This window comes from Malania oleifera, chromosome 13 (genome assembly GCF_029873635.1).
Source record: "Malania oleifera isolate guangnan ecotype guangnan chromosome 13, ASM2987363v1, whole genome shotgun sequence".
In the NCBI taxonomy this organism is placed as follows: domain Eukaryota; kingdom Viridiplantae; phylum Streptophyta; class Magnoliopsida; order Santalales; family Ximeniaceae; genus Malania; species Malania oleifera.
Window position 1 is genome coordinate 2596892 of NC_080429.1, and position 27640 is coordinate 2624531.

Consider the following 27640-nt stretch of genomic DNA (forward strand, 5'->3'; position numbering starts at 1 on the left):
TAACCCCAGGTGAGGTTGGAACACCTATTTAATATGCTACTAGTTTATTGGTCTCTAAGATACTCTTGGGTCCAAAGAAACCGATAGTCCATAGTCTACATTACCAAGTCGGATTCAGGAGTACAGTTATGTAAAGGAAAGGTATTAGCATCCCTTTAAACCTATCCAAAGGACGGTCCTAATTAATTTAGGATTACCTTCGAAATTAACATCCTTCCATACCTGAAGAGGAAATTTGTGCATCTTCACACATTGCATGCATAACATCAATAGTGATAGAAAGCCATCCATATGCATCTTGTAATATCATTGCATGAGTAGAGTTAGGATATGTCTTCACTTCATGCATCATAATGCTCATATCATATAAATTTCTTTCATAGACTTTATGAATAATTTTCATTTCACTTCTCAAATATTCAATTCATTGCCTTCTATAAATTGGAATGATTTGCGTTCAACTTAGGGTATGGGGGCATTAGTTCCCAAATCCAAGTAATTCCTTCCAAGTTTTTTTGTTTGCTTCAGATACGTAGGACATTTGTTCCCAAATCTGAATAGTTACTTCTAAATTGTTATCTCTACTTTAAATATTTGTGGCATTAGTTCTCAAATTCGAGTAGTCACTTCTAAGTTGTATTTGCTATCTCAGAGGTCTGTGGTAATAGTTCCCAAATCCGAATAGTCATTTTCAAGTTGTTTTGGCTATCTCGAAGGCATGTGGGACTTGTATATGATCCCTATAAATCTGACACTTATGACATTTTCTTGCATATCCTATACAACCCATTTCCATGGTCAACTAGTAGTACCCAAGCCTTAGAATTTTCCGAGCCAATAAGTGACCACTTGCATGTGTACCACAAATCCCCTCATGTACATCCAGTATAATTTGCTACTCTTCCTTTGACTCAACACAACGTAAGAGTGTCATGTCATGACTCCTTTTATGAAGCACGTCTCCATCCAAGAAAAACCCCATAGTTAGTCTTCGGATTGTTCGATCGTTTTCTGATGCTCTTATAGGATATTTCCATTTTTGGATATATTGCTTGATATCATGGAACCAAGGTGTTCCATCAACCTACTCTACCATCGTGCAATATGCTAGCTCACTTCGGACCCTTATGTGAATTGGCTCAATTTCCTTTCCAGGTTCAACCTTAAACATTGCAGTTAACGTTGCCAAAGCATCGGGAATTTGGTTATTTTCTTTGGTCCAATGATGAAATTCCACTCTATCAATTTCTTTTATCATTTTAATGATGAATTTATGACAAAGGATTAGCTTAGTATACTAAGTTTCTCATTCTCCTTTTAATTGGTATATTACCAAGGTTGAATATCCCTTGACTATTAATTTCCTAACCCCTCTATCTAGCGTTGCTTGCAACCCAAAGATGCATGCTTCATACTCTACAACATTGTTTGTACATGGGAATAAGGGTTTTGCTGTAACTGGAAAATATTTTTCCCCAGGTGATTTCAGCACGACTCCTGTTCCATGTCCCAAAATGTTTGATGCTCTGTCAAAAAGCATAATCCATTCATCTTGACTTTCTTCAACCAACTCTAACATATCAATATCCTTATCTAAAAAATTAAATTTCATCAGCTAATAATTTTCAATGGCTCTATCTCCTAGGTACTCTGTCACTGCACTTCCTTTTACGGCTTTCATTGTAACATAGACAATATCATACTCTGTAAGTAACATCTGCCACCTGGCTACTTGACCGGTCACTATTGGTTTTTCTAAAACATACTTTATTGGGTCCATCTTGGAAATTAACCAAGTAGTATAATACATAGTATATTGCCTCAATCTATTAATGGCCTACACCAAAGTGCAACAAGTCTTTACCAAAATTGAATACTTTGCTTCTCATTCTATGAAATTCTTACTTAAATAATAGATAGTTTGCTCTTTCCTTCCTCATGCATCATGTTATCCCAATATACATCCCATCAAATTTCTTGAAACTGCTAAATACAAAATAAGCGGTCTTCCGGGCACTGGAGGAACTAACACATGTGGACTTAGAGGTAACTTTTGATTCTTTCAAAGGCTTGCTGGCATTCCTCATTTCATTTTTTAGGATTATTATTTCAAAAAAGTTAGAAGATAGACTCATTTGTTTGAGGGACTGACATTTCTTGAATAGATTTTATCTTGCTTGGGTCTACTTCAATTCCTTTTTCACTTACCATGAACCCCAACAACTTTCCTGAAGTGGCACCAAATGTGCATTTTTCTAGATTTAATCTGAGTTGATACTTCCTTATTTTACTAAACAACATTCTTAGATTTACTGTATGATCCTCTTTATCTCGAGACTTGATAATCATATCATCCACATATACGTCCATCTTCTTATGCACCATATCTTGAAACAAAGTCACATGTGTTGTTTGTGGCTCTTATACTTTAGTTTTAGTAAGTAAAGGAGGAAGAGGGAAAAACATGAAGGAGCATCACAGCAGAGCTCGTCGACGAATGCCCTGTGTTCGTCGACGAGTGGACAGCAATGAGTCGTTGATGAAGGTTCTGACATCATCAATGAGAAAATACTTAGAGTAGAAAAAACTCAGAGTTTTAGATTCGTCGACGAAAGCCTGTTCTCGTTGATGAAGTGTCTTCTGTGGATCGTCGACGAAGCCTTGTACTCGTCGACGAGGGGTGCCTGGGTTGCGGCAGTTTGTCTGAATTTTTAAAATTTTGAACGTTGGGTGGTTGGGAAAACGGAGGAAAACCTTTGAGCAAACTCTATATATGTCATCTAGGCGCATATTTTGAGAGAGATAGTGATCATTTGCGAAGTAAATTGTGTGCATTTTGATTTTCATAGTGAAATTTGTGTGCCATTGCTTCCATGGATGTAGACTTTGCTGAACCATGTAAATCTTCGTGTTGATCTTGTTCCTATTGTGTGTTATTTACATTTACTTGTTGTTTATTCCACTGTGCATCTTCATTATCACTATATCACAACAATTTGGTATCAGAGCATTTGTTGTTATGGCATCTGGATTGTCTTCTGCAAGTTTTGACGTTGTCAAATTTGATGGAACCAGAAACTTTGGTTTATGGTAGAGGAGAGTGAAGGACATTGTTGACCTGATAGGTCATACCCGGTTTTGATAATGAAAAATACTCTTGCTATTTGATGACTTTCGAGTTTGTGTGCAGGTATATAATTAGCAGATCAACTAATGGCACATGAAAACTCAAAGTCTAAAGACCCCGAAGACTTCTTTTGTTGTAATTTATGTTATATGAGTTTGTAATAGTAATTAGGATATTGGTCTGTAATAATTTCTACATGTCATGCACGTAGGAATTGTAAGCTTAGAAATGCCATAGATTGACCATAGAGATCGAATGACCTTAGGGCACCTTCGGTCGACCAATGCCAAGTTTTTAGTGTACTCAGTAAGACCTTAGAAAAGACCCTAAGTCCCAACACTTGCCCAAAAGAAAGTCCCCAATATCACTTATAATGTCTGGAAAATCAATTGATGAGAAAAATAAACCTAATAGGCATAAAATGAGAGAGGTTAGGCGACCGAACTCCTAGAGTTCAAAACTCCTCAGGCGCCCGAACTGCAAGGAAGTTAGCGGGTTGACTTAGTTTCGGGTGATCGAACCTTTTTGACCGTATCTTCCTCGGGCACCCGAACCCGTGTCAGAGTGCTTTTCACCTACCCAGGCGACCTAACTGTACAGTTCAAAATGAGCCCCTGATGACCAAACACAAGAGTTCGGGTGACCGAACCTAGGACCGGGCACCCGAAGTTACGAATCAAACTTTCTGACTTTGATTCAGGCCACCAAACTTAAACTCAGGCTACCGAACCTATTTAAGGACCTTTATTTACTGTGTTTGTTTGGGCGACCGAAACATGGTTAAGCCGCTTGAACCTCGGCAGGTTAAAAATTATTTAACTGCGGTAAAATTGAGTTAAGTTGGGTTAAGCGTGTTTAAACATTTTGAATTTTTCTAATAATTCCCAACAAGTCCAAACGGTTATAATTTTACCCCTGCCTATCAATATGGGTTCATTTGTGAGGATTAGAGACAAATTAGCCAAAATAATAAGCCAAAAATCCTCTCTTTTGAAAATACTCTTTTTGTCCAAATACTCTCAAATTTCTATTCCCTTGATACATTTTAATATTGTGAGAGTATATTGGTTGTGCTAGTGTATATTAGGTATTGTTAATACTCCCATTACTTTGCTTGGTTGATTGGTATTGATTTTGGGGAGTTAAGCAAGGTTTTTCGACAGATTTTGTTTAATAAATCTTGTGTTGGGAAAAGCCTAGTAGCTTAAGGATCTTTGCATTATCATTGTAAGATTCCTATAGCTTTACTTTTGTTGTGCAAATATTTTTACAAGCTATAATATTTTTCAAACTACCCCAAATCTCATTACATTGAAGGAAAATATTTTGAGTTAGTTTGAATATTTGATTAGCATCTTTGAAACCCTAATTATTATTGAGATTTGATATATACTGTTTCAAAGAAATAGCTTGATTAGAACACTCTTGAGCATATTAGCGATCATATCTTGTTGAGTGTAGCTTGCACAAATATACAAATCATTGAGCTTACATTTCCTATATTGTTGATGTGTGGTTGATTGAATATATTGTGCATATTGGGTACATATCTGCTTTACTTGAGAAGCATAATCACTGTACCAGTTACTTTGTGAAAAATACTGTTGTATTTCCAGGTGTGGCCTGAGGGGATTTGATTTAACCTGGAAGGATCAGGTTGGGGTTAGCTCTGTAAATTTGACCTAGGGCCTTCTCCACCCCACAAGGAGAATTTGTAAAGGTCGAGGTCAGCCCTGTGCTAATTAACCTGGTTGTAATCGGTGCCGCTCCACCCGTTAAGTGAGCATTAATGAAATCTTCGGGCTTGTGAGCTAGAGGCGAGGACGTAGGCACAGTTGGCCGAACCCTGATAACATATCATGCGTGTTCTTTATAGTTCAACAAATTTATTTTTCGCACATTTATTTTCAGCACATGTATGTTATATGCTTGATTCATTATATTTAGTACATGTGTTGATTAGGTTTATAATTAAATAGAAAAACCCTAGGTTTGTGTAATATTGCTATTGAATTAGCTAAACCTAGGAATAAATTTTTAATACCCAATTCACCCCCCTCTTGGGAATACATCAAACCTAACAAACATTTTTGTGCAATAAGGAATGGCTAAGGCTTTGCTTGATACTCAACTGGAAGGAATAGATGAGACAACATGGGTAGATTTGAAAGCAAAGGTAGCATCTACAATACGCTTTGTGTTTGGCCGATGAAGTTCTCTATCGGGTGATGGAGGAAGATTCTCTAGTGGTTATTTGGCGAAAGTTAAAAAGTCAGTACATGTCTAAATCCCTCAATAACAAAATTTTTCTTAAGCAGCGTTTATATTGGCTTAAGATGGTAGAAAGATCTAGTCTAGATCAACACATTAATGCGTTTAACCAAATCATAAGTGATCTTATAAGAGTTGATGTGAAGTTTGATGAGGATGATATGACTTTGATGCTGTTAAATTCTTTGCCCTCGATTCATACCTACGAAAATCTTGCGACCACTCTTACGTGGGGAAAAGAAACTCTTGATCTGGAGGAGGTAACAAGTGGCTTGTTAAATTTTCATCAAAGGTTGAAGATATGTGATGAAAAAGAAGGACTTGTGGTAAAGGGTAGTAATGAGCGAGACAAAGGAAAGTTTAAGAATGGGTCTAATCAGAAATCTTGAAATCAATCCAAGAAGAAGAAAGAAATTCGGTGTTATAAATGCGGTAAAAAAGGGCATATGAAATCAGAATGTCCTGATTGGAAGAAGGGAAATGCTAATAAGCATGAGGGAATTTCAAAATCTGTGAATATTGTTCAAGAAGAAGATTCAGATGATGGTGATGTTCTATTAGTTTCAGCAAAGTCGGATAATCTAACAGACTCTTGGATACTTGACTCGACATGTTCTTATCACATGACTTCGAACAAGGAGTGGTTCAGCACTTACAAGTTAGTGAATTCTGGATCAGTTCTTATGGGTAATGATGCTTCTTGTAAGATCGTTGGCATAGGAAATGTAAATATAAAAATGTTTGATGGTGTTGTAAGAATATTGTGTAATGTAAGACATATACCTGAGTTGAGAAAAAATTTGATATCTTTTGGAACTTTGGATTATAATGGCTTCAATTACAAGTCCAAAGGTGGAATCTTGAGGGTATGGAAAAATAATCTGACTGTAATGAAAGGGTAGAAACTGAATGGGAATATTTACACATTGTAGGGAACTACCATTGTAGGTGGAGTTACAGTTGTGGATGCTAAATCAGATGAGACCGTCTTGTGGCATATGCGTCTTAGGCATATGGGAGAACATGACATGAAAGAACTACATAAGAGAAAATTGTTGAAAGGTTTGAAATGATGTTAGTTGGAATTCTATAGATTTTGTGCTCTTGGAAAACAGAATAGGGCAAAATTCAGTTCAGCTACTCACAAGACGAAAGGAATTCTTGACTATGTGCATTCAAATGTTTGGGGCCCAGTTAGAGTTGCATCAAAGGGTGGACATGTGTATTATATGAGTTTCATTGATGATTACTCAAGGAAGGTTTGGGTTTACTTCATGTTACACAAATCTAGTACGTTTTCCAAGTTTAAGATTTGGAAGGCTGAAGTGGAAAACCTAACAGGGAGGAGAATCAAATACTCAAGGTCGGATAATGGGACCGAGTATGATGATTCTCGGTTTATGAAGTTTTTTGCGGAATAGGGCATCAAAAGGCATTTTATAGTTTGCTAGATACCTCAACAAAATGGTGTGGTAGAACAGGACTCTTGCTGATTGGGCTCAGTGTCTCAGATTGAATGTAGGGCTACCGAAGAACTTCTGGGCTGAGGTAGTTAGTATGGCTTGTGTTGACCCTATAGGTCACACCTAATTTTGATAATGAAAAATACTGGCAATTGATGGCTATCAAGTTTGTGTGTAGGATCATACTAACCGGGTTATATTGATGATATGCGACAACTTGAAGAAAATTGAAGACCCCAACATATTTGTTTATTGTAATTTATATTTATCATTTTGGGTGTGTAATAAAAAATAGGAAATGGTTTGTAATAATTAATGCATTGCATGCATGATTAGGATAAAACCTCAGTGATGACCATATACAGACCATAGGGGGCCATAGAATCTTAGGGATCACCCTTTGGTTGACCGTCGTTGAGTTTTTTAAGGTATATGCTCAAAAGACCTACACTGACCTTAGGACTCCCTATATTTCATAAAAATATGCCCTATAGTCTTAACATTAATCATCATATGAATAAGGAAAATTTTATAAGAGAAAAAGGACCGAAATGCCCAAGGATGGCATGTTCAGTCGATCGAACTCAATTATACTAAGATCCTCGGTCGACCGAACCCCAACTAGGTCAACATGTTGACCACTCAGTCGATTGACCAGAAGAATATAGGCAAGATCTGGTCGATTGAACCTCCCTGGGTCAACAAGTTGATCGCTCAGTTGACTGACCAGAAGAATATATATAATCATTGGTCGACCGAACCTCCCTGGGTAAACTAGTTGACCGCTCGGTTGACCGACCAATATTATATGGGCAACACCCTGGTCGACCAAACCCCCACATAGGAAATGCCAACCGATCGGTCAACCGAACCTTGTAGTTTAAATTGACCCGGTCGACTGAACCGCACGGATTTGGAAAATTGCCTTTGAAACCCTCAGGATGGTCGACCATACTTACAATTCAATTTTTCCACGGTCCACCGAACTGAGACACTCGGTCAACCAAACCTGTCGGGTTGGCGAATTTTTTACCGTAGTTAAACTAGGTTATTTTTTATTAAACATGATTAATCTTTTTCAAAAATACCCCTTGTGTCCCCAACGACTATATTTTCCTCTATGTCTATATATATAAGTTCATTTGCTCAATTAGTGGGTGATTAGCACATTGATTGAGCAAAAAATCCTCTGATTTTTTCCAAACCTATTTCTCAAGCACAAAGCCTATACACTCTCATACTACTTCTTTTTTGCTAATTCAAAGCTTGTGAGAGTACCTTGAGGAATTATACTTCATTTCCATTGGCTTGAAACTCTAATTATATTCTTTGTTGTGTGATTTTTGGATTAAGAGTTAAGCTAAAATTTTCCATCGATTTAACTTAATAAATCTGGTGTGTGGGAAACTTTGTAGTTTGTGGGTCTTTGCACTCACATTGTAAGACACCTAAAGCTTAGATTTTCTGCATGTGCAAAAATATTTTTCCTAAGCTTATTTTCAAACATCTTTTGTGTTAGTATCTTGAGAAAATGTTTTTAAAGATTATTTGATTTCATTTGTTGGATATCTTTGAAACCCTACATGTGATTGAGATATTATGATTGATTGTTTCAACAATTGTTTGAAAAATACACTCATTGCTTTGATTGCCTATTGACGTTAGTAAGAGTGTAGTTGGACACATTTGGCACTAAGCTTATAATTCCTACCTTGCTGATGTGCACTAATTATACTGTGATGTATTGTGGTACGTAGTCTGCTTAGTTGAGAAACATATTTCCATGTAAGCAGATTTCATATTTGTTGTATTCTAGGTGTGGGCCTGAAGAGGGAGACTAGCCTTGTTGAATAGTCCCGAATTGGCTTAGACCCAATTAGGAAAGTTAGGTGCACCATCCTGGTAAGGTATATATTGAGATATGCCCCACTAATTGACCTGGTTATAACCGGTGCTGCTCCACTCGTGAAGTGAGTTTATAGTGGAATCCTTGTGCTGGTGAGCCAAGGAGGGGACATAGGCACTTTAACTGAACCTCGATAACATTTCTTGTGCGTGCTTTTAATTTTTGCATTTTAAATTCCAGCATATGAATGTTTGTATTTAACTATTGTGAATGATTGGGTTTATAATTGCATAAATAGACCCTACGTTGAGTAATACTATTGCTAGATTAGTTGAACCTAGGAGAGAAATTTTAAATACCCAATTTAACCCCCCTTTTGGGAATACACCAAAGTTAACAACTTGTTTTTTGGTAAATCGATCACCAAGGGCACCACTAGCGGGTAAAGTGGCGGAAGAGGTTTGGGCGGGAAAAGCAGTAGACTACTCCGAATTGAAGGTAATTGGGTGTCCAACCTATGTCCACGTGTCTAGTGAGGAGAGGTCTAAGCTTGACCCGAAGTCTCATCGTTGCATCTTCTTAGGATATCTAGAGGGTGTGAAGGGGTATAAGTTATGGGACCTAATGGAAAACAAGGTGGTGATTAGTAAAGATGTAGTCTTCGATGAGAAGGCTATGGTGAAACGTACTCAAAAGTTTGATGATCGGAAACAGGAGTCAGAAAGTTGGGGCAGTGATGAACATGTCGTGAAGGTGGAGTTGGAAGCTTAAGGCAATGAAAATAATCATGGTTCTACAGTTACAAGGAGCTCTAGCTCGGGAAATCAGCAAGTTGACGATATTCATATATGAAGATCCGGATGCACTATCAGGCCTCCATCAAGTTATGGTTTTGATGAGTTAGTATCTTATACTTTCCTTACTTGTTGTAATGAGCCAACTACTTTTCAAGAGGTGGTGCACAACTAGGAGAAAGATAGGTGGATGGGAGCAATGATTGAGGAGATGAATTCACTACATAAGAACCAAACTTGGGATTTGGTGCAACTTCCAAATGGGAAGAGACTGATAGGTTGCAACTGGGTGTATAGGAATAATGAGGCAATTTGAGAAAATAAAGGAGAGAAATTCAAGGCACGATTGGTGGCAAAAGGATACTCACAAAAGAAGGGGATAGATTATGATGAGATCTTTTCTCCAGTGGTGCGACATACTTCTATTAGAATTTTGTTGAGGTTGGTAGCCCATTACAATCTTCATTTGGAACAAATGGATGTGAAGACAACATTTCTTCACGGTGACTTAGAGGAACAAATTTACATGGTACAGCCGGAGGGATTTATTGAACCGGGAAAAGAAAATTTTGTTTGTAGGTTGAAGAAATCTCTTTATGGGCATTCATACATGATCAAGATTGGCTACAAATGGTGTGAGTATGATTGCTGCGTTTATGTAAATAAACTTAAGGATGGTTCTCTTATTTTCTTGTTATTGTACGTCGATGACATATTGATAGCTGCAAAGAATTTAACTAAGGTGAATCAGTTAAAGGACCCGTTGTATAAGGAATTTGACATTAAGGATTTTGGTTCAGCCAAGAAAATACTTGGGATAGAGATTCGCCATGGCAGGACTGTAGGGAGATTATGGTTATCTCAGGGCAGTTATGTTTAGAAGGTGTTAGAGAGGTTTAACATAGCTGATGCAAAAGCGGTATGTACATTTCTAGCGAATCATTTCAAATTTTCTACTACAAATTGCCCAAGTTCAAATGAGGAAATCCAGGATATGTCAAAGGTCTCTTATGCTAGTACTGTGGGGAGTTTAATGTATGCCATGGTATGTATGAGGCCAGATTTGGCTCATGCGGTAAGCGTGGTAAGAAAGTTCCTCTCTAATCTAGGAAGGCAGTATTGGGAAGTCGTCAAATGGATACTTAAATACTTGTAGGGTACATCAGGATATGACACCATGTTCGGCAAGCAACAGGGTTTTCCTTCAGTTATGGGGTTTGTTGATGCAAATTATGCTGGGGATATAGATGATAGAAGGTCTACAATGGAATATGTGTTTACCCTTGTAAGAGGACCGATATGTTGGAGATCCATGGTACCGTCTCTGGTTGCATTATCCACGACTGAGGCAGAATATATGGTAGTTGCTGAAACTGCAAAGGAAGCCTTATGGCTTACTGGTTTAGTTAGAGAGCTGGGGTTACAACAAGATGGTGTGGTGCAACATTTTGATAGTCAGAGCGCCATTTACTTGGAAAGGAATCATATATACCATGCTAGGACCAAGCACATTGATGTGAGGTTTCACAAGGTTTGGGAATTGATTGCTTCGAGTGAACATGCAATAGAGAAAGTTCACACGTCTGATAATACAACAGATATTCTGACCAAAACAGTTGCTTCATAGAAGTTCAAGCATTTCTTGGACTTACTCTATGTTTCCAAGTGATAGAAGGGAGACAAGCCCAACCTAATGTTTTTAAGTTCAAGGTGGAGTAGTTCATGTTTTTGAGATTCTCCTAAGGGGTGTATAATCGCCAAGGTGGCGATTGTTATTTATGGCTCTTATACTTTAGTTTTAGTAAGCAAAGAAGGAAGAGGGAAAAACATGAAGGAGCAGTACAACAGAGCTTGTCAACGAATGCCCTGTGTTCGTTGACAAGTGGATAGCAACGAGTCGTCAACGAAGGTTTTGAAATCATCAAAGAGAAAAAACCGAGAGTAGAAAAATCTCAGAGTTCTGGATTCATCAATGAAAGCATGTTCTCATTGACGAAGTGTCTTCTGTGGATCGTCAACGAAGCCTTGTACTCGTCAACAAGTGGCGCCTAGGCTGCGGCAATTTGTCTGAATTTTTGAAATTTTGAACTTTAGGTGGTTGAGCAAACGAGGGGAAACCTCCGAGGAAACTCTATATATGTCATCTGAGCATATTTTGAGGGAGATAGTGATCATTTGAGAAGTGTATTGTGTACATTTTGATTTCCATAGTGAAATTTGTGTGCCATTGCTTCCGTGGATGTAGGCTTTGCTGAACCACGTAAATCTTCGTGTTAATCTTGTTCTAGTTGTGTGTTATTTATATTTACTTGTTTATTCTGCTATGCATCTTCATTATCCGATTGACTATATCACAACAACATGGCTCGTTGATATGTCGCTCCCTCCTTCTTTAACTCAAATGGCATAACCTTGTAACCAAATGTTCTCCATAGGGTAATGAACATTGTTTTCTTTGTGTTTTGGTGCCATCTTTATTTGAGTATATCTCGAAAAACCACCCATGAAAGAAAAGATGGAATGCACCGCTCTATTGTCAACAAACACATCAATATGCAGGAGCGGGAAACTATACTTTGGACTAACCTTGTTTAAATCCTTTAATCCACACTCATCCTGACTTTTTCGTTCGTTTTCATCACCAACACAATATTAGCCATCTATTCATGATACTCAGCTACCTCTAGGAACTCAGTTTCAAATTGATTTTGGACTTCTTTTTTTATTTTTAGCAACATCTCAGGCTTCATTCTCCTCAATTTTTGCTTCACAAGTTTACTATCTGGGTAAATGGGTACCTTATGATTTACTATATCTATATTTAAACTAGGCATATCTTGGTATAACCAGGCAAATACATTAATGTATTCCCACAAAAGGCTAACCATTTTTCCCTTTTCCCTGTGAGATAATAGTGCCCTAATTTTTACCTACTTTGGTTCCTCCTTAGTTCTCAAATTAATTGTCAAAACATGATCCTCACTAAAAACTGCTTTTTTCCCCTCAAGCTTCACCATCATTAATATTTCAGGAGGTAAATCCACCTCTTCTTCATCTACCCTTGCCTCGTTGATTAGATTCTAAAAGTCAATTTCTTTCTCAGGGTCCTCTATAATAGTAAAGTCATTTCCTATACCTTTGCATGAAACACAAGCAAAACCAGAGAAACTTTGACAAAAGGTGACAAGGAGTAATGCAATGAGATGTAACTAAAAATGTTCTTTATTTCATTAACTTTTAAAAATGATTTAAACGAAAATACATAACAAGGTGTTATCCTGTAAAAAAAACATTTCAAAATTACATTGAATCAACCATCACAGGGTACTCGAACACTCGCCAATTTTCCCATTTTGTATTTGCTGAAGCGGGATATACCCAATTTTCCAAACTTTCCTTTGTACCTGACTGACCCACCACATAAATAATTAATTGCTCAAATTTTTGATTTAGCTACTATGAGAATACTACCTTTGCTTTGTCATTGGGCTTCAATACTCGCCCACTTCAAAATGTTTCAGATAATGCATGAAATTTCATCTCCCCTGAGCAAGCTTCCTCTCCCAAGGGACGTGTCATCCTCTTTTTCCTTCTTTCTTCTTTCATCTCTCTACACTCCACAAATGTAGGCACATACCCTAATATGAATCCTTCCCCTAGGCTTAGCAATTGTATGGGATTTGAAACCCCTTGTAATTTCTTGCCTAAACCTCTTCCTGGATGATAACCTCCTTGGATCATTTCCTTTGCTACCATTTCAGTTGCAGCTGAAGTTTGAGGTTGAGGAATCGGAGAGCCTTTAGCTACATATGTCATACTTAGTATTGTGAAAGGACTGGAGGGAATCCTTAGGAACTTCTTTAACATCTTCCATATAAGGAGTTGAAGAAGGCTTCATCACCATTAAATCTGTCTCCCCATATACACAAATTAGTTTTTCCTCCATCACAAACTTCACCTTTTGGTGTGGCGATGATGGCACAACTCCTACCATATGTATCCATAGTCTACCTAATAGGCAACTATATGAAGGTGTCATAGCCATAACTTGGAACATCATATTAAAAAATCATATGACCAATTTGGATTGGTATTTTAATAATTCCCACTGACTCCATGCTAGTCCCATGAAAGGCTCAAACTATCAAACTACTTTGCTTGCGTATGCAAGATATCAATTGGCAACTTTTGCAGCGTAGACATCGACATCACATTCAAGGATGAACCATTATCAATAAGTACCCAGGAAACTACATGATCCTTGCATTTGGTAGAGAAGTGAAGTTCCTTGATATGCCCCCGTCCCAACCCCAAGTGGATTTATCACTTACATGTTTTCACCAAGGCTCTATCTTAAGGAAGGAAACTAGAGTCAAATATGTGTGGTTCAAGCTCTATTCCCTATCAACAGTAGGTTCCCAACATGTCCCTTTTCCTTACTCAACGGGGTTAGACAAAGTACAAAATGAGCAGAGTGGTTTGCGCTCCCCCTCCCCCAAAAGACCTTGTCTTATGAGAGCTAATGGTACTACACTCCTATTTATTCCTAAAAGGTAAAGCCTAGGTAGGAGGCTTGTGAAAATGTGTGTGCTCTCATAAATTTGTAATGTATATCCCTTTAGTCCCTATATATCATCAAACCTTGCATATGCTCATCCATCCATTCCACACATACAAGAGTTGGATATACAAATAAAATATTCACAAGCATACAAGAATCATCCATATTACAAGCAAAACATTATGGATTAATCAAAAGACCATTAAGTTCATTCTTGGGGATAATTCACAACTAATAAATGGCTTGACTCTCTAAGTCCTTAGTAGAGTTGCCAAGCTATAACAATGTCCCGAAAAATTGTTCGAAATGGCGAGGAATAATAATATTAAAATTCGATGGAGTCGCCACTAACCTGATATTTACCTAGGTGCGGTTAGATCACCCAATTACTACTCATTGATTGGTATCTAGACTAATCATACATCAATGAATCAATAGTCTCAGTCTACTTTTACCAGAGTTGGGATTTAGTTATGCGAGGGGAAGGTACTAGCACCCCCTATACACCCATTCTACGAACGGTACCTAATTAATCATGTATTATCCCTAAATTGAATCTAATGGTCTTTAATTAATTCTTTTAATTTAAAAATATAAAATAAATAAATAAATAGAATAAATAAATACATAAATAAATAAAATTTAAAATAAAAATCAAAGTGTGATTAGGGATGTCTAATAAGACCTCCAAATGAAAGGATTTTGTTAGATAAATCCCTCATTAGAGCTAATACAGGTGAGGTCTGAAATACCTCTTTACCCTTTTAAAAATCATTAGGATGCACCCACACTAAAATAAAATTTACATATTTATATATAATAACTGTAAGAACTCGACTCGAGATAGGTGTATTAAATAAATAAGAAAAGAGAAGGAAAATTGAAAAGGGTAAAAATCAATAGGGCTCATCGACAAGGCTTCCTTTCTTGTCGATGAAGTCCTTTGTGCAGCTCGGCGATGAGATTCATTGGTTTGTCGACGAGGAGATACCGAGAGATTTTGGGAAATTCTGAAATCTTAGGCTCGTCGACGAGTCCACCTTGGTGTCAATGAACTTCTTTCTGCGGCCCGTCAACAAGGACGCTGTCTTGTCAACGGGTCTGGCCGGGTCAACTAAGTTATAAATATCTAAATCACTTGCTTAATGAAGAAGAAACCAAAAACCTCTCTCTCTCTCTCTCTCTCTCTCTCTCTCTCTCTCTCTCTCTCTCTCTCTCTCTCTCTCTCTTTAGGATTTTGGGCTGTTTGTTTCCAGCATCAACGATCTGGCGTTGCTACGTGGATCAGAAGGAGAATCTCTTCGAGAATAGTAGATTGGATATTTTTTTTGAGGATTTTCGGGTTTTGGCGCAAAATCGAGGTAAGGCTCTAAATCCATTTTTGGTAGATCTATAGAGAATAGTATTGTAAGGAAGTATTGTTCTTTGTTGTTTAGGTTTTGGTAACTCGGTTTGTAGTTTTGGAGCCCTTGAGTTTGTGTTTTGATTTTCGGGTTAAGGTAAGGGGATTCTATTTATATCTATTTTTTTTTTAAATCGGAATCGGTAAACATGTAGTTTACGATTATATGTATGATTTGGCTACTTATTTAGGAAAATCTATTGGGTGAAAATAAGGGATTTTTGGGTTACTGTTTTGAGAAAATTTGAAGGTTTTGGGTATCATCTCTATTTCTATTGGAAAGTTGTATGTTGTATAAAACTGTGATATTGAGATGACCCTACCTATATTTGTATTAAACTATATTTTCGAATCGAAAACAATATGATTTGTTGTATACCAAATAAGTGTGAAATGAAATGTTGTATGTAAATGTTCCAGGTTTTGGGAAAACAGCTGTGACGGCTAATTACCGTAAGCTGAGAGGTATAGGAACATGACTTCCAAATTGTTTCAGGTTTCGTGAAACACCATGTCTCAACTAAATACTGTGGGTGAGAGTGTCCGGATTTATATCTGAGGGTGTGAAATATCACCTGTTTGTTTCGATTAGTCACCGATGGGTGTGAGTTGACACCGTATTAGCAACGATATCGCTGTGGGGCTTTGGCTAATGCCAGGTTATCGGGTGCTCATATTAGCAACGATATCACTGTGGGGCTTCAGCTAATGTTAGGTTATCAGGTGCTCCGTGTAATGCGGCCGGTTTGGGCCGAAGAGTGTGACGATACCAATCATATGTTTTGTATCGTATGTACTGGAACTGGATTGTGGAAATACTAAAACTGTATCGTGTTATGTTTTATGTCAAAATAACACTTGTATGTCACATACTGATATAACATATTTCTTCCTTATTGAGAGGTGTTTCATCTCGATTATATAAATATTTTTCATGTCCTTTAAGTAGTTGTCACTAGCATCCTAACGTAACATAAGCGTGGTTGTCGGTTAGCTGCATATAGTACTTGTGTAGGTACGGATCTTGTAACCGGATTGTCATTGTTGGGTTTTGTAGACACCCAAGGTATGTATGGTATTTTGGAGCGTAGACTCTAGTTATGTATAGACTCTGGTATGGTATGTTGTATGTATTAGAAATAACATTTTCGTTGCGTATGTGATGCGTATGTATGTGTATGTGAATGTGTATAGGGTACGTGTACCCCACGGGGGCGGACTCTCATTTAGTGTAGTATCATGTATGTTTTAAATGATACAAAGATATGTTAGGGTATTAAATCACATCACAATAACAACAACAACAACAACAACAACAATAATAATAATAATAATAATAATAATAATAATAATAATATTAATATTAATATTATTATTATTATTATTATTATTATTATTAATTAATTAATTAAATTTGAGTAAGAAGAGTCTTTGAAATATTTCTAGGTTTTTTCCAAAATTTTAAATTTTTGTTTTGAAACTTTTTCAACAACTTTATACAATACTCTAGAATAAAAAAGACCTTTTTTTTTTTCTTTTTCTTTTTTTTTTTTTCATTTTTGTGGTTTTTTTTTTTTTTTTGAGTCAAAATAACTCAAAATTTCTTTTTTATTTTCCTAATTTTTTTATATGACAAAGAATCGCACGCACGCACACACATATTGCTATATATATATATGATGGGTTAATGGTGACATAACAATAAATAAAAGGATGGGATACAGATAAGTGAGGATGGTGGGTTAGAGATGGTATATGTATATAAGTGAGGATGATGGGTCGAATTTGAATTGATTGACTGGATCAAAAGGTCAATTTTGGAGCATTTTTTTTTTTATATATATTTTCTATTTTTGAATGGTTGTACATGCAAACAAAACAAGACATAAAGTAAATTATACCTTTTACAGCTCCTCGAATTCTTCAATCTCAATTTCTTGAGATATCTCTATTCCTCACTTTTCAATTGCTCACATACTTGTCTTTCTATGAATGTATCCTTGTATGAATTATTCATCGTGTGTCTTTACTCTTTCAGGAGCCTTTATTTATAGGCTTGGAAGAGTGATTTGCATTCAATTTGATTTAACTAAACACTTTTGATTGCTCAATCAAATTTTAAAGTAAATTACCAATCAAAATTTCAATTCTAAATTAAACTGTCAATCACCTCCTGCTCTTTTATTCTTTTTATTGTATTTTTCCTTTTTGTTATGTAAAAATTTGAATCATCTTGTATTTTTTTTATTTTTCCTATATTTTAATTTTTTTCCCCTTATATTTGAATTTTTTTTCATGAAATAAATAAAATGCTTTTTATTTTAGTTATATAAGGTCCGGACTATTTTGGGTGTCTACAAGCTTCTTTCATCCTAATGTTGTAGTGTCACTTAATAATTTTAATTTTTTTTTAAAAAAAAACTAAATTTTTTATAAAATTAAATTAAGATTTTAAAAGATGACAAAACCACATTGCTCTTTTCCATTTGCTTTCAATATGTCACGTCTCGAACCCAGAAATGGGCCCCAGGGTATGATTTAGTAACTTAACATGTCCCTGTATTATATAACCATCCATGATACTACACAATATAAGGGTCCGACCCCATAGGGTTCACGTATACCCTATACACAATCACATACATAATATACGCAGCGAAATAATTCAACCTACTACATTCATTCCATACCATACCAAAGTCTAAACAATACTGGAACCTAAGTCCCATAATACAAAACATACCCCTGGGTGTCCACATAACCCAAAAATGACAACCCGACCAAAGATTAGTACTTACACAAGTACTTAGACAATGCTACCAACAACCATGCTCCTGAAACGCTAGAACGCTAGTGTCGGCTGCTCGAAGGACCTAAAATACATTTGTATGATAGGGGTCAAACACTTCTCAATAAGAGAGAATTAGGTTATATCAGTGTATGGGCACATGAGTGTTATTTCAACAGTAAAACATAATATTTCACAATTCCAGTATTTTCATAATACAATTCTAGTATAGTTCAAAAATCACATCTGTAACGACCTGCTAATTCTTTAACATTTTTTTTTTCTATCTATATATCATAAACGTCATCTATCTGAAATACTACTGGTAAACTCAGGCTCAAAGGAGCACTGAGAAAAAACTCTGTAAGTTATACACATCTAAGCAGCGGTAACTGTAAAACAGTAGACTGTCATATATATATATACACAATACTAGAAAACTATAATATTCTGAAGTATATTTACAACCCAAAAATACCCAGTGACAACATCAAAACCTGGGATCTACCTCAAATCACTGGCACCAAAATACACCTACCCGTTCCTGTATGGGCAGTGGAAGACAATCTCTATCCGCGAGCCTGATCTGTTCGCCTAACTAGATCTCCTAAAAAAAAGTAAGTCATTGGGATGAGACAACGCTTAGTAAGAGGAAATATGCTATTACTGGTGTGTGGCAACTGAGTACACATATGAAATACTGATACTGTTATATGAATAAGCTGATAATCTGTACATAATATATGTAATGTAATTTAAAGTATAGTTGTGTATTTGAGGTTACTATCTGAACATACTGCTATTATAATGATATAAACTACTGCTGTGTGATATATCTGTACATAAGAACTTCTGCTATACCTTGGGATCTGTATGTCATGATTTAACCCTTCATTACAAGGTTGTGCAGCCCGTAGGTTAGATTTACCCTGGTTGGCCTACCAGGCAAGTCAATCTATATCTGTAACATCTGCCAATCTGGCCCACTGCAATCTCTCTTGGCATGGTTAAATGGAATCTACATACTATCTGAGTTATGTGGTTGCACTCTATTCTGTACTAGCAATGGTACTGTGCTCTGCTATATATATCTCTGTCTGTAATTTCCTTAGGGATTTGATACTGTGTAATACTATATATGTATATATATACTTATCTTGCTATTTTTAACATGATTTCAAAACAACCATAACACTGTAAATCTGGAATATTTGTAATCTTTATCTGTAACATCTGTAATTTCTATTGGTAATATTTGTAATCTCTATCTGTAATATATGTAATTTCTCTTTATAATATCAGTAATTTCTGTCTGTAATATCTATAATCTCTCTCTGTAATATATGTAATCTTTGTCTGTAATATCTGTAATCTCTGTCTGAGTGTTATGGTTTAGAAATCATGTTATTCTGAGAAATGCTGTAAATCTCATTTTTTTGCTAATAATCTGTATAACTGAACATCTGTAAAGTTGTATAATTAACATACTATATTGTAATAAAATCATGCCACACATTTGAGTAATTAAAATCTCATGCTCAATTTCTATAAATCTACTGTAAAATAATATTCATGATACTCTGGAAATATAATCTGATTCACATGCTTGTAAATACACATTCATAATCTTTTGTTATACATATTAAAAATCTCTAGCATATCATATTTCTCTTACCTAATCTCTGAAAAGTCCGTACTATATCCTGGCTTTATACCTGCAGGGTTCCCCGCTCAACACCCTGAAAACAACATCCTCCAAAACAAAATATTATTATTTCTTCGTATACTACGTTTCTTCTAACTGTAAGGAAAACAAATACTGAATAAAATGCCTTACCCTGAAATTGGCATGAATTTCTAACAAGCCCCACCAATGATCTGCTCCGACAGACCTAAGGAGAACTTTTCCAGGAGTGTCGTGGTGGCTTTAGATCGTCGATCCGACAAGAAACAAGGCCGAAATCGAAGAGAGAAGGGGAGAGGGACGTTAGAGAGAGAGAGAGAGAGAGAGAGAGAGAGAGAGAGAGAGAGAGAGAGAGAGAGAGAGAGAGATAGAGAGTTTCTTGCACCAAATTCTGCAGAAAAATTTGGGTTTTAGCTATTTATAGCCCCAGATTCGTCGACGAGACACGTCATCTTGTTGATGAGTCCTAAAAAAAGTTCGTCGACGAATCTGCACCCTTCATCGATGAGTTTTAGACTGCTACAAACCCCCTCTCGGTATCTTCTCATTGATGAGACGTGTCCTCATCGACAAGGTCCTCATGAACTTTCGTCAACGAAACCCCTGTGTTCGTCAACGAAGCCCTGGTTAATTTCTTGGGTTATTACATTCTCCCCTCATAAAATTTCGTCCTCGAAATTTACTATCTTTGTTGAATACTATCCATATAATCTATCATCCTATAGAGGCAAATTGTCTACTTATTTTATTATTTACCCTCACTTGTGGCGAAGGAATACCGTGGTTACATTTTAAGTTCTGGGGAAATTACACATATAAAACTAAAAGGCTACCTACTAACTAAACCAATACATGTACCTGCAAAAGAAACTTTATCTAACTACTTATACTTTACCTGTTTACCGCTAAACCTCTTGGAACAACTGCGGATATCTCTGTCTTTATGAATAAAATGGAAAGTAATTTATCTATTTATATAGGCATGAGTTACAGTTTATAAATGCATTTTTTCCTTAAAGTTAAAGTAATGATTATATTTTGTCTACACTAAAACTCATGCTAGCCATTCACTGATGATAATCTATTCCTTCTTACTGAGAGGTGTCTCACCCTAATGAATATTTAACTTTTCAGATCCTACAAGAGATCAGGCTTAGAAAGCTTTGGGAAGGGTTTAGTTATCATAGCAATGGTAAGTGGTTGTGAGATATGGAACTTTTTATGTTTATTTTAAATTTTTGGGATGTAATAATGCTATTTGGAGATACTTATGTTTGTGATAGTATAGTACTCTGGTAATGTATTCGAGGTGGTTTAAATTATTTTCACTGCTTTTGTTGGATTATCGTGGTATCAGAGATTATAGATATATAAATAACACTCTAGACCCCACTTTTAGGTTCGAGGCATTACACTTTCTCTTTACTGCTTTCATTTATCTGCTTTCCTTTAGCTTCTTTCCTTTACAGCTTGATTGTGATGAATATCTGGTAAACAAGATAACACTTCTATAGCTTCAGTCAGGTACACGTATTGGGCCATAGTCTCCCACAAAGGTTCTTGTGATCGTTGTGATAGAGTATACTCCGATTTCCGACCGTACTCCGAACGATTGGTGCACCCTTGTTACTCTATGCCATCGAATGACTCATTGGACTACTTAGGTGGGTTCTAGTTAGTTTAATGTGGTAAACTCACTGAACTTAGATTACACACACGACATCCTAAGTCTGATTCATGATTAAGCACAGCTTTGTAGGAGTAGAATTAAGTTAGATTTATATGCTTTCATTTACATGCTTTCAAGTAGTTGATAGAACACACCTTGCAAAATACCATCTTTTTACCTTTCTTTTACACAAGGTTATAATAAACTGATTTGGAAGTGGTTTGATAACTACGCTTTAAGTCCCTGAGGATCAACACCCAATTTCCCCCACTTTCTACTGAACTTGGGATTAGTTAGGTTTTAAAAATATTATTTTTGGTAGTTAAGGACCCAAGCCTTGGTGAACCTACCAAATTTTGGGGTTGTTGCCGGGGACTTAGGTATGGTTATAAGCCAACTTCCATTTTAGAGTATTGTTGCTTTTTTTTATTTGCTTTCGTTTTATTTTATTTTTGTTTGCTGATTCTAAAGTCTTAAATCTATGTGCTTCAAATGTGTATGTTTGGTTTTCGTTCTTTGGATCTTGAAAAAGTTCCCCTAGATCCTGAGATTGAGAAATCTAGTAGGTCCTCTAGGAAACCTACCTCTACTCATGAGATTGCTGATTCATCTGAATTGAAACTCATGGCTGAACGACCATCGGTTCGCGTTGAACAAATCCCTCTACCCCTAATGCATACACCTCACCGTCTTGCATCTGGTACTCGAATATCCAAGCGATGCAATTCGAGATTAAGACTTCTATCATCTCGATGCTGCCCACCTTTTATGGGAACTCTACAGACATTCTTTACTAGCATCTAGATGAATTCTTGGAAATCTTCTCCACCATCCATATACCTAATTTTAGTGATGACGCTCTCCATCTTAGGCTATTTTGGTTCTCTATGAAGGATAAGACCAAATATTGATTGATGTCCTTAGAACTGAATTCAGTAGCCAACTGGGCCACCATGCAGCATGAATTTCTGAAAAAGTACTTCCCAATTGGGAAGACGAACCAACTTTGGAAAGCCATCACAAGTTTCTCAACGATGGATGGGGAACTCCTTTTCAAGACTTGGGAGCGCTTTCGGTACCTACTCTGTAAATGTCTGCATCATCAGGTTCCCTGTTGACACCCTAATTTTAACTAGACCTTTCCGATGAAATCTCATGTCAAACCTTCCCACACTGTTTGTGGACCCCACACATCTTTGTAGGTCCCACACTGTTTGTGAACCCACACATCCTTGTAGGTCCCACGCCGCTTGTGGACCCTACACATTTTTGTAGGTCCCACATGGCTTAAGGGCCCCACATATCTCCATTGGGCCTCACATGGTTTGTGGGCCCCATATCTCCTGGTACGCTAGCTCGGATTCCAACATCCGGTGCTCCTTACCCCCTCGGGTACGCTAGCTCAGATTCCTACATTCGATGCATGTTACCCCCTTTGGTATGCTAGCTTGGATTCCTACATCCAATGCACGTTACCTCCTTTGGCCTGCTTATGCCTGCTGGCTCAGGTTCCTATAACCCTCAAATGGCTCATCGACCCCACATGGCTTGTGAGCCCCAAATATCTCCATTGGGTCCTCACATGGTTTGTGAGCCCCACATCTCCTGGTACGTTAGCTTGGATTCCTACATCCAGTGCACAATACCTCCTCGGGTGCGCTAGCTCGGATTCCTACATCCGATGCACGTTACCCCCTTTAGTACGCTAGCTCGAATTCTTACATCCGATGCACGTTACCTCGTTTGGCCTGCTTGCGCCAGCTGGCTCGAGTTCCTATAACCCTTAAATGGTTCATGGACCCCACGTGGCTTGTGGGCCCCACATGGTTTGTGAACCCCACATCTCCTGGTACGCTAGCTCAGATTCCTACATCCGGTGCACGTTACCCCCTTTGGTATGCTAGCTCGAATCCCTATATCCGGTGCATGCTAGCTCGGATTCCTATAATCCTCAAATGGCTCGTGGACCCCATATGGCGCGTGGGCCCCACACATCTCCGTTGGGCTTTGCACATCTTCTAGGACCCTCATATTATTATTATTATTATTATTATTATTATTATTATTATTATTATTATTATTATTATTATCTAATTTGTCAAATGCAAGCATGCTTTGTTCCCCCATCATCACTCACCACATGTCATGTTTCCTCCCTTTATCATTCTTCCTATGCTATATTCCCTTCATCATTCTTCATTCCATGCTTTGTTCCCCCCATCATCACTCACCACATGTCATGTTTCCTCCCTTTATCATTCTTCCTATGCTATATTCCCTTCATCATTCTTTATTCCATGCTTTGTTCCCCCCATCATCACTCACCACATGTCATGTTTCCTCCCTTTATCATTCTTCCCATGCTATATTCCCTTCATCATTTTTCACCCCATACTTTGTTCCCCCATCATCACTCACCACATGTCATGTTTCCTCCCTTTATCATTCTTCACCCCATACTTTGTTCCTCCATCATCACTCACCACATGTCATGTTTCCTCCATTTATCATTCTTCCCATGCTATATTCTTTTCATCATTCTTCACCCCATACTTTGTTCCCCCCATCATCACTCACCACATGCTTTGTTCCTCTCTTTATCATTCATCTAATGCTATATTCCCTTCATCATTTTTCACCCCATGTTTTGTCCCCCCCATAATTACTCCGCTATGTCTTCTTTCCTATGCTTGCCCCAAGTTAAGTCTATAAATACCCTTCTCATTTCAAGCACAAGGGGGAGTTCTTGGTGGTGGTAAGGAGAAGATTTCGAATATTGAAGTCTTCTATTATAAGTTTGTGAAGCTAGTTTTTTTGAGTGGTAAGGAGAAGATTTTGAATATCGAAGTCTTCCACTGATTGAGGTTACGTTTCATTCTCTTAGAAGATCAAGCGGTCAACTAATCCCATTTTCTACCGATGCCGAGTCACCCCATCTGAAGAAGGCACTCCGTAGTGCCTCGAGTCGGAGCTCAAGAACAACTCTCGGGAAGACGCTGTAGACTGGCCCCTGTAGACTCACCGACAAGAAAAGAAGACTGGAGGAGAGGAAAATGACAGGTAAAACTAATGGATTTTCCCTTCTTGAGTTACAGTCTAAAGTATAATAAACGGGGTATGAAGTTGTGAATCAAAGACTCAAACCCAAAGTTAGGTTCAATCTTGAACCTAAACCCCGTTTATCTCTCTACGAATTGTTTGAACCCTTGAATCGGTATGGAGCCGATTTATTGTTTTATTTAGTATGTTTATTTTTTATTTTATTTGAATGACTTATGATTCAAAAAACCCATAAAAATCATAAAATGCCAAAAAAAATCACAAAAGTTTTTTTTAGGAAAAAATTCCAAAAATATTTTCAAACTTTGACTTCTATGAGATTTGTTTTAATTTTATTTGTGCTATTTTGAAGTTTGGGAAAAAATATTGAAAAATCATAAAAGTCACAAAAATTTTTTCACACTTGAAAAAAATCAAAAAAACATTTTCAAGGTCCAAGAAATCATTTTCACCCCGAATGAGCCCAAAACCTCATAAGGTTTCAAAAATGTCAATTTTCCTAAAAAAAAAAATTCTATAAATTTCAAAATACTTGGGAGTTATTTTTTTAAAAAAACCTATTTTCTCTATTTTCTGATCCCAATGATTGCAAGGAAGGGCGTTGAGTTTTTCGAAGCATGATATGCCTCGGTTATGAGGGAATACCTATATGTTATTATTATTTTTTTTTGGTATTCGTTTTACAATTTTAAAAAGGGGAGTAATTTTAAAGGCTAATTAAATTAATTTTTGGGATAATTTTCAATTAATCTAGTACCAGTTATAAGAATGGGTGTGTAAGGGGTGTGAAGACCTTCCCCTTACGTAACCGCACTCCTGAGCCGGTCTTTGGTAATGTAGACCGATTCTTCCCTTAATTGGGTAGTAATCAAGTGTTCTAACCACACTAAAAGGTTAGTGGCGACTCCATTACACTATTTTTCATGAAAATTTAAAATTCACTTTTCATTTGCTTTGTTCCGCTTGGGAACGTTGCGACAGCTTGACGACTCCGCTGGGGACCATTGAGAGTTGAGCCAGTGATTAATCGTCGATTATCCCAATTTCAAATATAATGAACCTTTTGAATACCCCCCTTTTTCTTTTTGTGCAAATTGATAAAACTAATGGTGTTTAGGTGAGTAATTGTGCATATTAATAACCATAAGTTTTTGACCTACCTTTTATCTTCAAATAAGAGGTAATTGATACTTGTAAATATTTGCCATGTTGAGCATATGATTGGTTGGTAAGCATGTGATTAGTTGTACAGATTTCTAACATGTGATGTGTTGCATGTATTCGATTATGAATAACGAATGGATAAATATGGGGTAGAGGGTGTAGGATAAAATGGACGAACTCACACACCTTCGCAGCTCTATACTCGGGCTTTCCCTTTTAGGATTAGATAGGAGTGTAATAACGTTTGTTCCTTCGTAGCTTAAGCTTGATGGGACCCGCGAACGACTCCGCTCAGTGGGAGCTCTGTCCGGACCTCTGTGAGGGTGGATGAAATTTCAATCTGGGAACCTTTTGTTTAGAGGGATAGAGCTTAACCACACGTGCTTATCCAAAATACCCCACCGAGGATAGAGTCTCGAAGAGACTTGTATATATCCACCCCGAGTTTGGGATAAGAACCCCATCCTTCCCCAAAAGATCTTATGGATTTACACATTGCATGTTAGTATTACTAACATATGGCATTCATATAGGCATCCCATCTGCTTTACCAAGGTTCCGAGAAAAACCAGGGCCGTCCATGGAGAATGCAATAATTTACTAGGAAATTGAGTCTGTGGTACAGTTATATTCTAAAGATCAACAGAGACAATGGGGAGACAGCCTGAATAGAGAATCAGTGGTGAAGTTACCAGCCAATGTCTACATATATACCTGGTCAAACCCACTGGATGAACTAAAGACTATTTGGAAAGGGTGGACACCGCAACACCGTTTGGAGTTCTCGCAGTTATTCGGCCACATTAGTTTTCTATTGCATATATCGGTGAATTTTCATATGGTGAAGGCATTTGTTGACTTCTGGAATCCCCCGTACACATGTTTCACAGTCAATGGGATAGACATGGTTCCTACAATTGAAGATTACACGTTACTCCTACATTTAATGAAACAACAGTCACCTTATCAAATTTACACGCCTAATTCTTGAGTTTCTCTGGCAAGAGAATTGTATAATGTTGTGGAATCAAAATTCAACGAGCCGTAGGGGAAGACGAGAAAATCACTTGGAAGTACCTGAAGACATTGTTGGAAGAATAAGAAGGTAAGGAGGCTCAGATGCATCTGCTAGCCCTGTCCATATATAGTCTGGTTATTTTCCCTATAGAATTAGGGACCATCGACCGAACCACCATTTCTTTTGTGGTACAAGTGAAGAATGGAGTTAATCCAGTCCCAGGCATTTTGGCGGAAACTTTCTGATCCCTCAACAAATGCAGGGGTAAGGGTCAAGAATGATTGAAATGTTGTGTTCCTTTACTTTATGTTTGGCTTGCCAGTCACCTGCCAAGTAACCAAGGGGTACCGTGACACCTTTTTAGCTCTCAGAATTCCCTTAGGAGAGTTTGAAGGGGCTCAGCAGATCGTCCAATGGAGCAAGGCCACATGGAATGAAAAATTACACAAATTCGGAGATTCGGGACTAATCTGGCAAGTGCCATGGATGAAGCATTCCATCATGATATACCGGTGTGGAAACCTCCCATGGGTCCCATTACTAGGTCCATAGGGAGGAGTGGCGTATGCTCCTTTAATCGCTAGGAGGCAAATGGGGGCATCTCAATTTGTGCCAGCAACCCATGGGTTGGCAAAATCAGACTTTTCTTATACAACAACGGATACCCAAAATTAGATCAGGAAGTTCACAGTGGCCTGCAAACACATGCACTTGGTAGACCCAAGTGAGGAAGCAATTACAATTCAGGAGAGCCACAAGATATGGCGGGTAAACTGGGTGAACCCACAATTCG

At 37.3% G+C, this 27640-nt stretch overlaps 1 long non-coding RNA gene across 2 annotated transcripts in view; it reads right to left on the reverse strand.

The window, feature by feature from the left end:
• Nucleotides 1-18125: 18125 nt before the first annotated feature.
• Nucleotides 18126-27640, reverse strand: part of LOC131145661 (uncharacterized) — a 51022-nt gene continuing 41507 nt past the window's right edge. The window contains exons 2-5 of one of the 2 annotated variants that reach the window (XR_009134187.1): nt 20090-20177; nt 19928-19991; nt 18791-18859; nt 18126-18337 (exon numbers count right to left, since the gene is read on the reverse strand). This is a non-coding gene — a long non-coding RNA (uncharacterized LOC131145661). The remainder of the gene's footprint in view (nt 18338-18790; nt 18860-19927; nt 19992-20089; nt 20178-27640) is intronic. The other variant, XR_009134188.1, reaches the window with a different exon arrangement.